Here is an 11,452-nt window from a genome sequence, read left to right as displayed (position 1 = left end):
AAAATCTGTTTAAAGTTAACCATTTGATAATGAATACTCATACTCCTACATACATAGTACTCGAACTCAAAAACTTAAGCGATAATAATAAATCGCTTAAGACCACTTAATTCGTACTATAACTAATTATTTTAAGAATTATAATTCTACGATAATTACCAAAACTATATATCACTATGCATTTTGGTTTCTCATTGAATCAATATGACATCATACATTTTTGGTTTAATACATATTTTATTTCATGAACTATAAATAACTTTTAATTTGGTCCTTCAGAAAAATATTCAATCAATTTATCTTATGTATTTTTTATTGGCTTTTCAATTTTTTCTCTTATTTTCTTCATAAAATTAATATAAAAATTTGAACATGTGTTATATTATGATCATTTTAGAATTAAGATTATTTAAAATAATAATAAAAATAAAAATAGAAATTAAAGACTTAAAAAACTAAGCTTGTTTCTTTCTTAAAGCTCTGCCTCTCATCTCACTAGTCCCGATTCTTTTCTAACTTCTCATCACTCACTCTGCAAACAACAACTTCACTATATTCTAAAATGAATACTCTTTTTGTTACGAAATGTTTGGTGCTAAAATGGATTATATATTAAAATGTTTTCTTATAATGTGTTGATTTGTGTAAGAGTAAAACATAAACTAGAACCTATTGCTCAAGTCTTGGAGCATTACAGTTATCCTCCTGCAGTAAGGGAATTATCTCCGTAGGTGGTAGTGAGAACGAGTGGATGCCAAAGGTACTGTCTGTTAAGTAATCAATAACATGAATATCAAGAAAATATTATTGCTCTGCTCTTCTATTCATAGCTCTTACAACACTTATATAATACTCACTTACAACCATCTAACTACTTAGTTAACAACTAACAATCATCAGTTATAACAAACTATAACTGCTTACACATCATCATACTACAGCTGCACATATACTCCAGCAGCTCAACTACACTCAATATTCTCCCTACTTTTATCTTCTCCGCCAAGAAACGATTGAACACAAACCTTTGCTTGAAACACTTCAAACTGTGTTGTAGACAATGGCTTAGTCAGAACATCTTCTACTTGATGACTGGCTGGAACATAATTGACCACAATTTGTTGAGCAGCAACCTTATCTCTAACAAAATGAACATCTAGCTCAACATGCTTAGTCTTAGCATGATAGACTGGATTCGCAGTAACAGCCACTGAACTATTATTATCATACCATATGACCGATGTTTTGGACTGAACAATCCCCATATATGTGAGCAGGGCACTTATCCAAGTTGTTTCAACAGTAACATCGGCTACACTCCTATACTCAGCCTCCATGGTTAACCTAGAGACAACCTTATGTTTCTTAGAGCTCCACATGACCAAGTTTTCGCCAACAAAAACACAATTACCTCAAACAGACTTTCGATCATTTGTATTGCCAGCCCAATTTGCATCTGCAAAGGCCACAACATGCAGCCCTACCACAGACGGTGTTATAACTAAGCCATGATTAAGTGTGCCAACCAAATATCATAAAATACACTTGATTGCTACTAAATGGCCATGCCTAGGTGTATGCATATATTGTGCCACCTTGTTAACACTAAACGAGATATCAGGGCGTGTGTGAAAGGCATACAAAAGTGCTCCCACTATGCTGCGATACTCATATGCATCAGCCATCAAATCCCCAGCATCATCTTGTGTAAGCCTCGATGTAACTAGTATAGGCGTAGAGGCAGCTCCTGTATTATGCATGTTGGTCTTCATTAGCAGCTCCATGATGAACTTACGCTGACTAAGGATCAAAGTTTCACCAACACGATGAACCTCAATCCCAAGAAAGTAGTTTAGTTCTCCAAGATCTTTTAGTGCAAAATCTGCTCCCAAAAGCTTTACAATCTCTTCAATATGCTCGTTTGATTCTCCTGTAATTATTATATCATCTACGTAAACAAACATGTATACATAACTACCATGAACACATTTAACAAACAAAGAAGTGTCTGCTTTGGATTCCTTGAATCCAATACTGACTAAGCACTGCTTTAACTTATTGTGCCAACTCCGAGGTACCTGTCTCAGGCCATACAACGCTTTTTGGAGCTTGCATACTAGTGAAATACCATCAGCAGTTCTTTGTTCAAACACAGGCTGCTGCTGCATATATACATCCTCACTTAATTCTTCATGTAGGAAGGCATTGTTTACATCAATTTGCCGTAGTTGCCACCCCTTGGTCACTGCTAGAGCCAAAACGACATTCACCGTGGTAAATTTAACCACTGGACTGAATGTCTTAGTAAAATCGTGACATGGAAATTGAGAATACCCTTTGGCTACAATACGAGCCTTATACAGATCGATAGAGCTATCAGGGTTCTTCTTCAGTTTAAAGAGCCACTTACACCCTACTGCTGATCATCCTTCAGGCAGGGGCACGAGAGACCAAGTGCCATTCTTTTGCAAAGCTTCAAGCTCAACATACACAACGTTCTTCCAATGGGGTGATTGAAGAGCTTCATGAACATTAGCAGGCTCCATAGTAGCATAAGCAGCCGAGTATACTTTAGGTTTGTAAATTCCATGCTTACTTCTGGTCATCATGGTATGATAACTTACTACTGTCCCTTCAGCACCTTGCCCACTAAGTTCCTCGGGACTTTGTGCACTGGGTTCACCACCACTTTGTCCCCCAAGTTGGTCATGACTGTGTCTACTAAGCTCATCATTATCTTCACTGCTAGATTGCCCACCGTGCTCACTCATGTTTGCTGCCTCGTAACTTTCCACAGCAGCATCACTGGTAGTAGCAACATGACTTCCCACACTCAACGACGTCCGAGCATTCTTCTATATTGAGAGGAACACCTCCTGTTACTTCAGTTTCAACGTCACGTGGCTCAATATTACTTGTAGCACTTAATTTCCCAACATCAGTAATGATCTCAATGGCACCAGATTTTGAAGCAATAACTTTTGGTGTTATGCGAGATGTTGTACCACCTGCAAAAGGAAACACTGATTCATCAAATACAATATGCCGAGATATATAAATTTTTCCATTCTCGGCTAGGCACATGTAGCCCTTGTGTTGGGGACTGTAACCGATAAACTTGCATGGCTTAGACCTAAACTCCATCTTATGTTGTTGAAAAGCTCGCAGGTGTGGAAAACACTTGCAACCAAAGATTCTCATGAATCTATAATCTGGTTTCCTTCCCCACAACTTCTCGAGTGGAGACACCCCATTCAGAACATGTTTTGGAAGCCGATTAATTAGATACACTGCACTAACAGCAGCATAGTACCAATATTGTAACACCCCCAACCCGTATCAGACCAGAATACGAGTCTGAGGTGTCACATTGACTTTTCAAAACATTTACTTGTATAAAATAAGGAGTGATTTAAAACTTTTATAACATATAAATGACTATCTTACATCAAATACATTTACATTATTGTAAAAACCAATCAGAGCATGCATAATTCACTTATTCATCTACATATAACTTATTCAAAACGTTTACAAAACTATTAAGAGCTTATACAATATATTCTTTTGAATACATGTCAACTAGAACTTTATATACAAAAAGACATATTATTCACCTCTTTTCTGATATGACATTCGGTAAGGAGAACTGACCTGTCTTGCTTCACATTGCTCTTTACTCTTCTCGAAACCTACGTGTAAATCACTTACACGCTAAGTCTATGACTTAGTGAGACAAATAAACATATAATGTAAACTATAACTTGTAATCATGCATGAACAATTACTGCTACCGTAGCATACCCAAACATATATCTATTCATCCATCAAATCCATACATGCATATAATTATATTCATTCCTATCATTATAATTTTATTATCATTTATATTTATATTCTCTTGTTCATATGATTTATTATGTTCATATCATACATCTTATAACATATACAATAATCACTAACACACAGATATCCTGTCATATAGTTCATATCCCAAAACATACATATCCCATACATTGTATTCAATATCATCTCTTATTAGCCCATATACACATGTGAGAACTATAGATATGTGAGTCTATTGAGGTTGTGCACTATGCTGTCACCACAGCTCGTATAATTCCCACTAGGGGCGCGTAGAATTTTTCCCGAAGGACCACGTAGATGTCTCAAAGGACTACATATAACACATATGTCCTGAAGGACCACTATGTCCCGAAGGACCGCGTAGACCCTCGAATCTTGGCATGCCAACTATACCTCTAGCTCTCAATACACATAACATGGCATTTTCACTTATATCATTCCATATATACACTTTCATATCACATGTTCATATAAGCTCATAGCTTCTTTCACATATACATGTAGATATATAGCTTCTTTTCAGGTAATTTATATCACTTTTCATATAATTCATATGTTCACATATCTCTTTTCATATTCTCATAGGATCACATAGCTCATATATACGTCACATAGCACATACTTCTCATAGACATATAAAAACATAGATCCTCATCACATAACTTATATTACATGTTTATATAATCATTTATATCTATACCACATAACTTATAACACTTTCTCTTGTTATTACATAAGTCATTATTATTTACCAAGTTTATGATCATATAACTTATATCACAGAGTCACATCATCACATAAATCATATCACATAGAAAAGAACATAACAATACATATTCACATAATAACAGCTACCAACTATACTTATTTTCATGCATTCATAAAATCAGAACATAGAAATAGACTCATCGTAAGTCTAATTTCCATATAATCATTATACTATAATCATATGCACTCACCTTAGCCTTGTTTGCTTTGAATCAATCATAATCCTTCGATTATTTCGGAACAAGCTTTCCTTCTATATATATATAGTAATACATTGATACTTATCAGTATACTAATTGATATATTCTAAACTATAACTTCTTAGGCTAAAAGAAGGGCTAATTTCATCTCTTAATGAAGATATGTATCGATGCATCCCTTGACGGGTGCATCGATGTACTATCTATGCATCGGTGCATAAATCCCATTCGATGTTTGTATTTTAAGCAGGTGCATCGATGCACTCCTTATGCATCGATGCACTAATTGCATTCGATGTTCATTTATTTGAGAGTGCGTCGATACACATTGGAGATGCATCGATGCACACAACCCAGAAATTCTATTTCAAGCACGAAATTCACTCTCTTTTCATCTCAACTCTTTATCTTTCCCCTCGTTTAATATTCCTAACTTTCATACACACACATATTTACACTCATTCTTACTCAATAATCACTTCTCTAACCTCCAAATCATATCCTTTATATGACATTCAAGAATCATACGCAAATATCAACATGTTCTAAATCTCATCCTAACACTTCCTATTCCTTATTTAGATTGATGACAAGTCAAATCCAACTTCCAATTCTAATTATTAACTCTATAACAAAATTTCATTCAAAAACTCACAATCTTTAATCTCTTCTAATTTCTTCATCTTTTGATTTTAAGAAAACTTAAGCTTTCTTAAACTTAGTTATCATCTAATAATCATAAACCCATAATAAATTTAACAAGAAACTAACTAACCAGAAACTCACATTTGTTTTGGGTTCTCACGCATAAAGGAAGAAGAAGAGAAAGAGAACTCTAGAAGCTTGTAGATTTCTCTTCCCTTCCATGTGGTTAATATATAACCTTTCTTTAATTTAATTATCTCTTACAAAAGACCCTTTTTGCCCTTCACTTCATCTAATAATTACTTACCTCTTTCAGGTAATATTTCCAAATAAATCATTAAACTATTCCATTCTTCTACTTTAGTTACCAAGTTCTGAAATTTTACAATTTAGTCACTAACCCATAGATTGGGATGTTACAAATATTGTAAAGGCATAACAACCTGTGCTAGAAGAACCAATGCAAGCTCGACAATATGTCGATACTTTCTCTCAATGATAGGGAAGCGGTGGCGGATTGATGAACGTTGCTCTTGTTGAAGAATCAAACCTAGAAAAGCTCTAGACTCGATGAAGAACAATAAGGAATGAATGAGGAAGGTGGCGGCAATAGCTATGGTTCTTTAAGGTTTCTTTTGGTGCTGGAAACAAGAAAAGAAACAAGATTAAAATAAGATAAACAAAAGATAAAGGAATTAAAATTAGAGAAAAATAACCAAGAAATCAAAGATCTCCCTTATGAATTTGAACGGTAAAGATGATTGATGGCGTGGATGGATGGATGTGGAAAATCGATGGATAATGTCCTATCGAGCCCTCCTAGTCGCAATGAAAAGGCAAACACGATAATATGGCTCTAACCAACCCTCCTAGTCGCGATGAAAAGGCAAATTGGAGTGTGAAGATTAATCTCCCTCACAAGAACTTGAAAGAACTCCAGGAGAAGAAGCTTCGAAGGCACAAGGCAATCAGCACTTGCAAAAACAAACTCTCGTTGTATTATTGATCAAAGAAATCTGATTTACAAAGTAGAATGAAGCCTCCTTTATATAGGGGTTGAGTTCTAAAGGTCCTAAATAACTAATGAATAAAATAATAATAAACTAAACATGTCTTAACTCTAATTCCTAATAAAATAATAATAACTAAAGATAATATTTTAACCCAACCTTAATTCCTAATAAAATAATAAATCTAATCCTAAAAGATAATGCATCATCATATATTAAGTTATATTACAAATAATCAATAAAAATATTGAAAATTCGTAATATTTACAAAATCCCGTATTAATCCCGTATAGGATTTTTCTGCATGCACTGTCTTCAGTAAAATGGCCATATCTTGATTTCCCGATATCGGATTGATACGATTCAAGAACCGTTGGAAAGATAAGAGACAGAAGGTTGTATCTCAAGAAGATATGTTGACCAAATAAGATCAGGATCCCATTCAAAAAGTCGTCTCAAGTATGCTACTGTTCTGATCTTCTTTTCCAAAGCTTGGACGAGTGGATCATTTGGAAGTGTTATTACTTCTTCCTTTGATGTGAGCCTTGAGATGCATGTATCATCCTCCCTTTCTTCAAAAAGATTTGACCTCGAATCTGAAACATTAAAGGGAGCAAAATTAGAATAGTTTAATAATTCATTCACATTATGCTTACCGAATAGATATGCTTTGAATCTTCGAGACTTTGTTCTTCTAATAGGTTCGAGTAGAAAAATTAGTCCAAAGAAGCATGTATTATAGACTCTGGTGCATGTATCATTCCCCCACTCCTCAAAAGGATTCGTCCTCGAATATGAAAATCCAAAAGAAAGAGATTTAGATGTGTTGAAAGAAAAACTTGTGAAACATTTACCAGGATCAATGTGATGTGTCTTTATGTGTTTTAGTCGAGGTTTCTTCTTTGTAGGAACTGATTTCTTGTAGTCTTGAAATCCTCTTTTCCATACAAGTCTTGCAATATGATGTTTTGGTTGAAATTCAACATGGCGCCGGCCACTGTTGGCTTTCTGTATGATTATTTCAGATAATTTCTCCATGGTTTTATTCGTGTGTGGTGAGAATGAGTGTTTAAAAACCATGTCAACTGGTTTGTTAAAGTAATCCCTTAAGTCTTCTAAGTGTGGTTCATGAATTAATTATTCCCATGAGGATATTTGTGGACTGTAGAACCTATTTAGTTGGCAAGGAAACTCATATACAAGATAAAGCGTATTAAAAGCACTTTTAAAAGTATAGGTAGAAATATCAGAAATATCCGAGTTATCGTGATATACATCTTTGATATGTTTAATTCTCGGAATAGTAATATGAGTTTGATAGGTAAGAGTATACCTTCGTGGTAGTGTATCGTCTACTATGTTTTGCTTACCTCGGTATGTTACGCACTTAAAGGAGTTGTGTTTAGTATGGATGACAACTTCACGAGCCTTACCTTGTAAGAAGGAGAAGAAGTACGTTACAATGTCATTAAAATGAGTAATAAAATACTTACCTTTGGACTCTCGTAAATCGTGACTCTTCATTAATATGACATAGTGATTAGGGCTTTCAGTTGGTAACCAGTCAGGAGGGTCACCTAGCACTATTCGAAAACTCTTGGCGATGGAAGATGGTGTGGGCCAGTCTCGTGTTGCTTTTACTTTCTCATCATTTACATGGATTCCCTGTGCACGAACTATAAAGCATGTGGAGTTGTTCAAGTCATGTTTCGTCATTAAGATGACGTTACGACTAAGGCTTTCATGGATGTATCCTTTTTGTAACAAATCTAACTCTTTGGTTTCTTCGAGATTGTATGTTTGACGAGGTATGATGGAACCTTGAATTAGATTGGTTTGGTGTTGTTTTCCTTTTTCCAGTGGTAATCCGTCAGGTGGATCACCTAACACTTCTCGAAAATCTTGTAACAAAGATGAAAACACACTAGGCAAATCCTTGTTAATGTTAGAAATCGAAACAATTGATTCTCTAAAGAGAACAAGGATGAAAGGTTGTTTGTAAAGAAGGTTCTCTCTTAATTCTTTTGTGCTCACACGTAGATTTTGAGTCACTCTTTTCTTCTCACAATTAGGTTCACTCACCTCCCATGGGTCATTATTCTTTTGGCTTTTGTAACTAGTGACCTCTTTTTCTTTTGCCTCTTTCTCAGCTTTTTCTTTTTTTGCTTTCCCTACCTCATCACAAATTATCATTTGATCTTTAGGGGCTGGAAGTGTGTCATTCTTTGCTGGTCGTTCTTTCTTCTTGTTAGGTTTGTCATCTCTTAGCTTTTTAAGAGAAGATGGAGCAGAAGACGAGGAATGATTTGAAGGATTACCTTGGTAAGAGGATGAAGTACCTTGGTAATGTTCTCGGAATCTCCTTTGGATTTGTACTTCGATTGTCATTGCTTTCTTTAGTGTATCTTCAAGGTTTTCGTACCCATGGAGGTCAAGAAGATCAGTGATGTTTGAGTTCAAGCCGACGATGAATCTTGACACGGTGACCTCTTCTTTTTCGGTTATGTTAGCCCTATTGAGTAAGGACTGCATCTCTTTGTAGTAGTCTTCAACTGAACTTCTACCTTGTCGAAGTCGGTGTAGTCGTAGTTTAACTTCTCGTGTATAATGTGTTGGTAGGAATCGCTTCCTCATGGTTTGTTTGAGGTCGGTCCAAGAAGTGATTGTTGGAATTTGGAAATTCTGGATCTTTTTCCTTGTTTGCATCCACCAAGTTCAAGCATATCCTTCGAATTGCATGGTGATGAGGGGAACTTGTTTAGCTTGGGGGTAGTCATGGTATGCGAATATGAGATCAACTTTTCCTTCCCAATCGATGTACATGTCCGGATCGTTGTCTCCTTTGAAAGACGGGATCATGAACTTTGGTTTTGCAAAGAGTTTGAGTGCTTGGAAACGTGGTTGTTCTCGCCTGGGTACCAAAAGTTCAGCATTGTTTAGTCTTGGATTCTGGTTTGGTAGATCCAGTTGTGGTTCTTGTCGTTCTCTCACGGTATTGGTAAGTTCATCAAATCTTTCAACTTGAGTCGTGAGTCGTGCAAGTGCGGCTAAGATAGCCGTAAGTGTCTTGTTGTTATTGTCACACATCCTGAAATCATAACACTCGAAAGAAAATTTTAAAGTAAAATAAAAATAAAAGAAAAAAAATTCAACAAAGCAAGAAACCTCACAAGTCACTCCAAGAAAGTAACACAACGAGAGGCAAGTAAGCCCGATCTTGATCACTTTTTTCGAAGTTGTTCTTGATCTCCACAAATTCTGATATTTTGTGTGAATGATGTCCATTATATGAAGTTTCAATCTGGAAATTTTCACCACAAAATTCCTACTGTATAATTTTCAAGAAATTCGACAATATTCTAGACCGAATCTGCTAATAAAACTTGAATGATGTATTTGAAGGCTCCAGTGAACTCCGATTGGGGTGAAATTTGGATTGGGGATTAATCTTAGAATGAATATGATATATGGATAAAATCATCCCTAAATACCTTCGTTTTCAATTTTTTGAAATTTTGGATTTTGTTTTTGTTTTTTTGCCTTTTTTTTGTTTTTTGTTTTGTTTTTTTGAAAAAAAAAAATAGCAAACTAACAAGAAGGATTTAAATCTAAATTAAAATTAAATAAAAAGAACCTGAAACGCTGAATCTTTTGTGAACTAGCTCCGTTGGGGTACCTTGACGGTTTTGTGTGCAAGAACAAGCAAGATTGCTTGTTTCTTTCCAAGAATCGGCCCAAATATGATACCAATTAATAGGGAAGCGGTGGCGGATTGATGAATATTGCTCTTGTTGAAGAATCAAACCTAGAAAAGCTCTAGACTCGATGAAGAACAATAAGGAATGAATGAGGCAGGTGGCAGCAATAGCTAGGGTTCTTTAGGGTTTCTTTTGGTGCTGAAAACAAGAAAAGAAACAAGAAAAGAAACAAGATTAAAATAAGATAAACAAAAGATAAAGGAATTAAAATTAGAGAAAAATAACCAAGAAATCAAAGATCTCCCTTATGAAAGTGAACGGTAAAGATGATTGATGGCGTGGATGGATGGATGTGTAAAATCGATGGATAATGTCCTATCGAGCCCTCCTAGTCGCAATGAAAAGGCAAACACGATAATATGGCTCTAACCAACCCTCCTAGTCGCGATGAAAAGGCAAATTGGAGTGTGAAGATTAATCTCCCTCACAAGAACTTGAAAGAACTCCATGAGAAGAAGCTTCGAAGGCACAAGGCAATCAGCACTTGCAAAAACAAACTCTCGTTGTATTATTGATCAAAGAAATCTGATTTACAAAGTAGAATGAAGCCTCCTTTATATAGGGGCTGAGTTCTAAAGGTCCTAAATAACTAATGAATAAAATAATAATAAACTAAACATGTCTTAACTCTAATTCCTAATAAAATAATAATAACTAAAGATAATATTTTAACCCAACCTTAATTCCTAATAAAATAATAAATCTAATCCTAAAAGATAACGCATCATCATATATTAAGTTATATTACAAATAATCAATAAAAATATTGAAAATTCGTAATATTTACAAAATCCCGTATTAATCCCGTATAGGATTTTTCTGCATGCACCGTCTTCAGTAAAATGGTCATATCTTGATTTCCCGATATCGGATTGATACAATTCAAGAACCGTTGGATAGATAAGAGACAGACGGTTGTATCTCAAGAAGACATGTTGACCAAATAAGATCAGGATCCCATTCAAAAAGTCGTCTCAAGTATGCTAATGTTCTGATCTTTTTTTCCAAAGCTTGGACGAGTGGATCATTTGGAAGAGTTATTACTTCTTCCTTTGATGTGAGCCTTGAGATGCATGTATCACTCAACCACTCCATTCTGCTCGGATGTATGTGGGCAAGCTACTCGGTGTGATATCCCATCCTTGATTAGGACTGACAAGAGGCTTCAATACTTACTACTCCAGTCACTCTGTACAGCTTTAAT

The sequence above is a fragment of the Hibiscus syriacus genome, unplaced genomic scaffold (genome assembly GCF_006381635.1).
Source record: "Hibiscus syriacus cultivar Baekdansim isolate YM2019G1 unplaced genomic scaffold, ASM638163v2 tig00110578_pilon, whole genome shotgun sequence".
Classification (NCBI taxonomy): Eukaryota; Viridiplantae; Streptophyta; class Magnoliopsida; order Malvales; family Malvaceae; genus Hibiscus; species Hibiscus syriacus.
Note: the sequence above shows the minus strand (reverse complement) of the source record.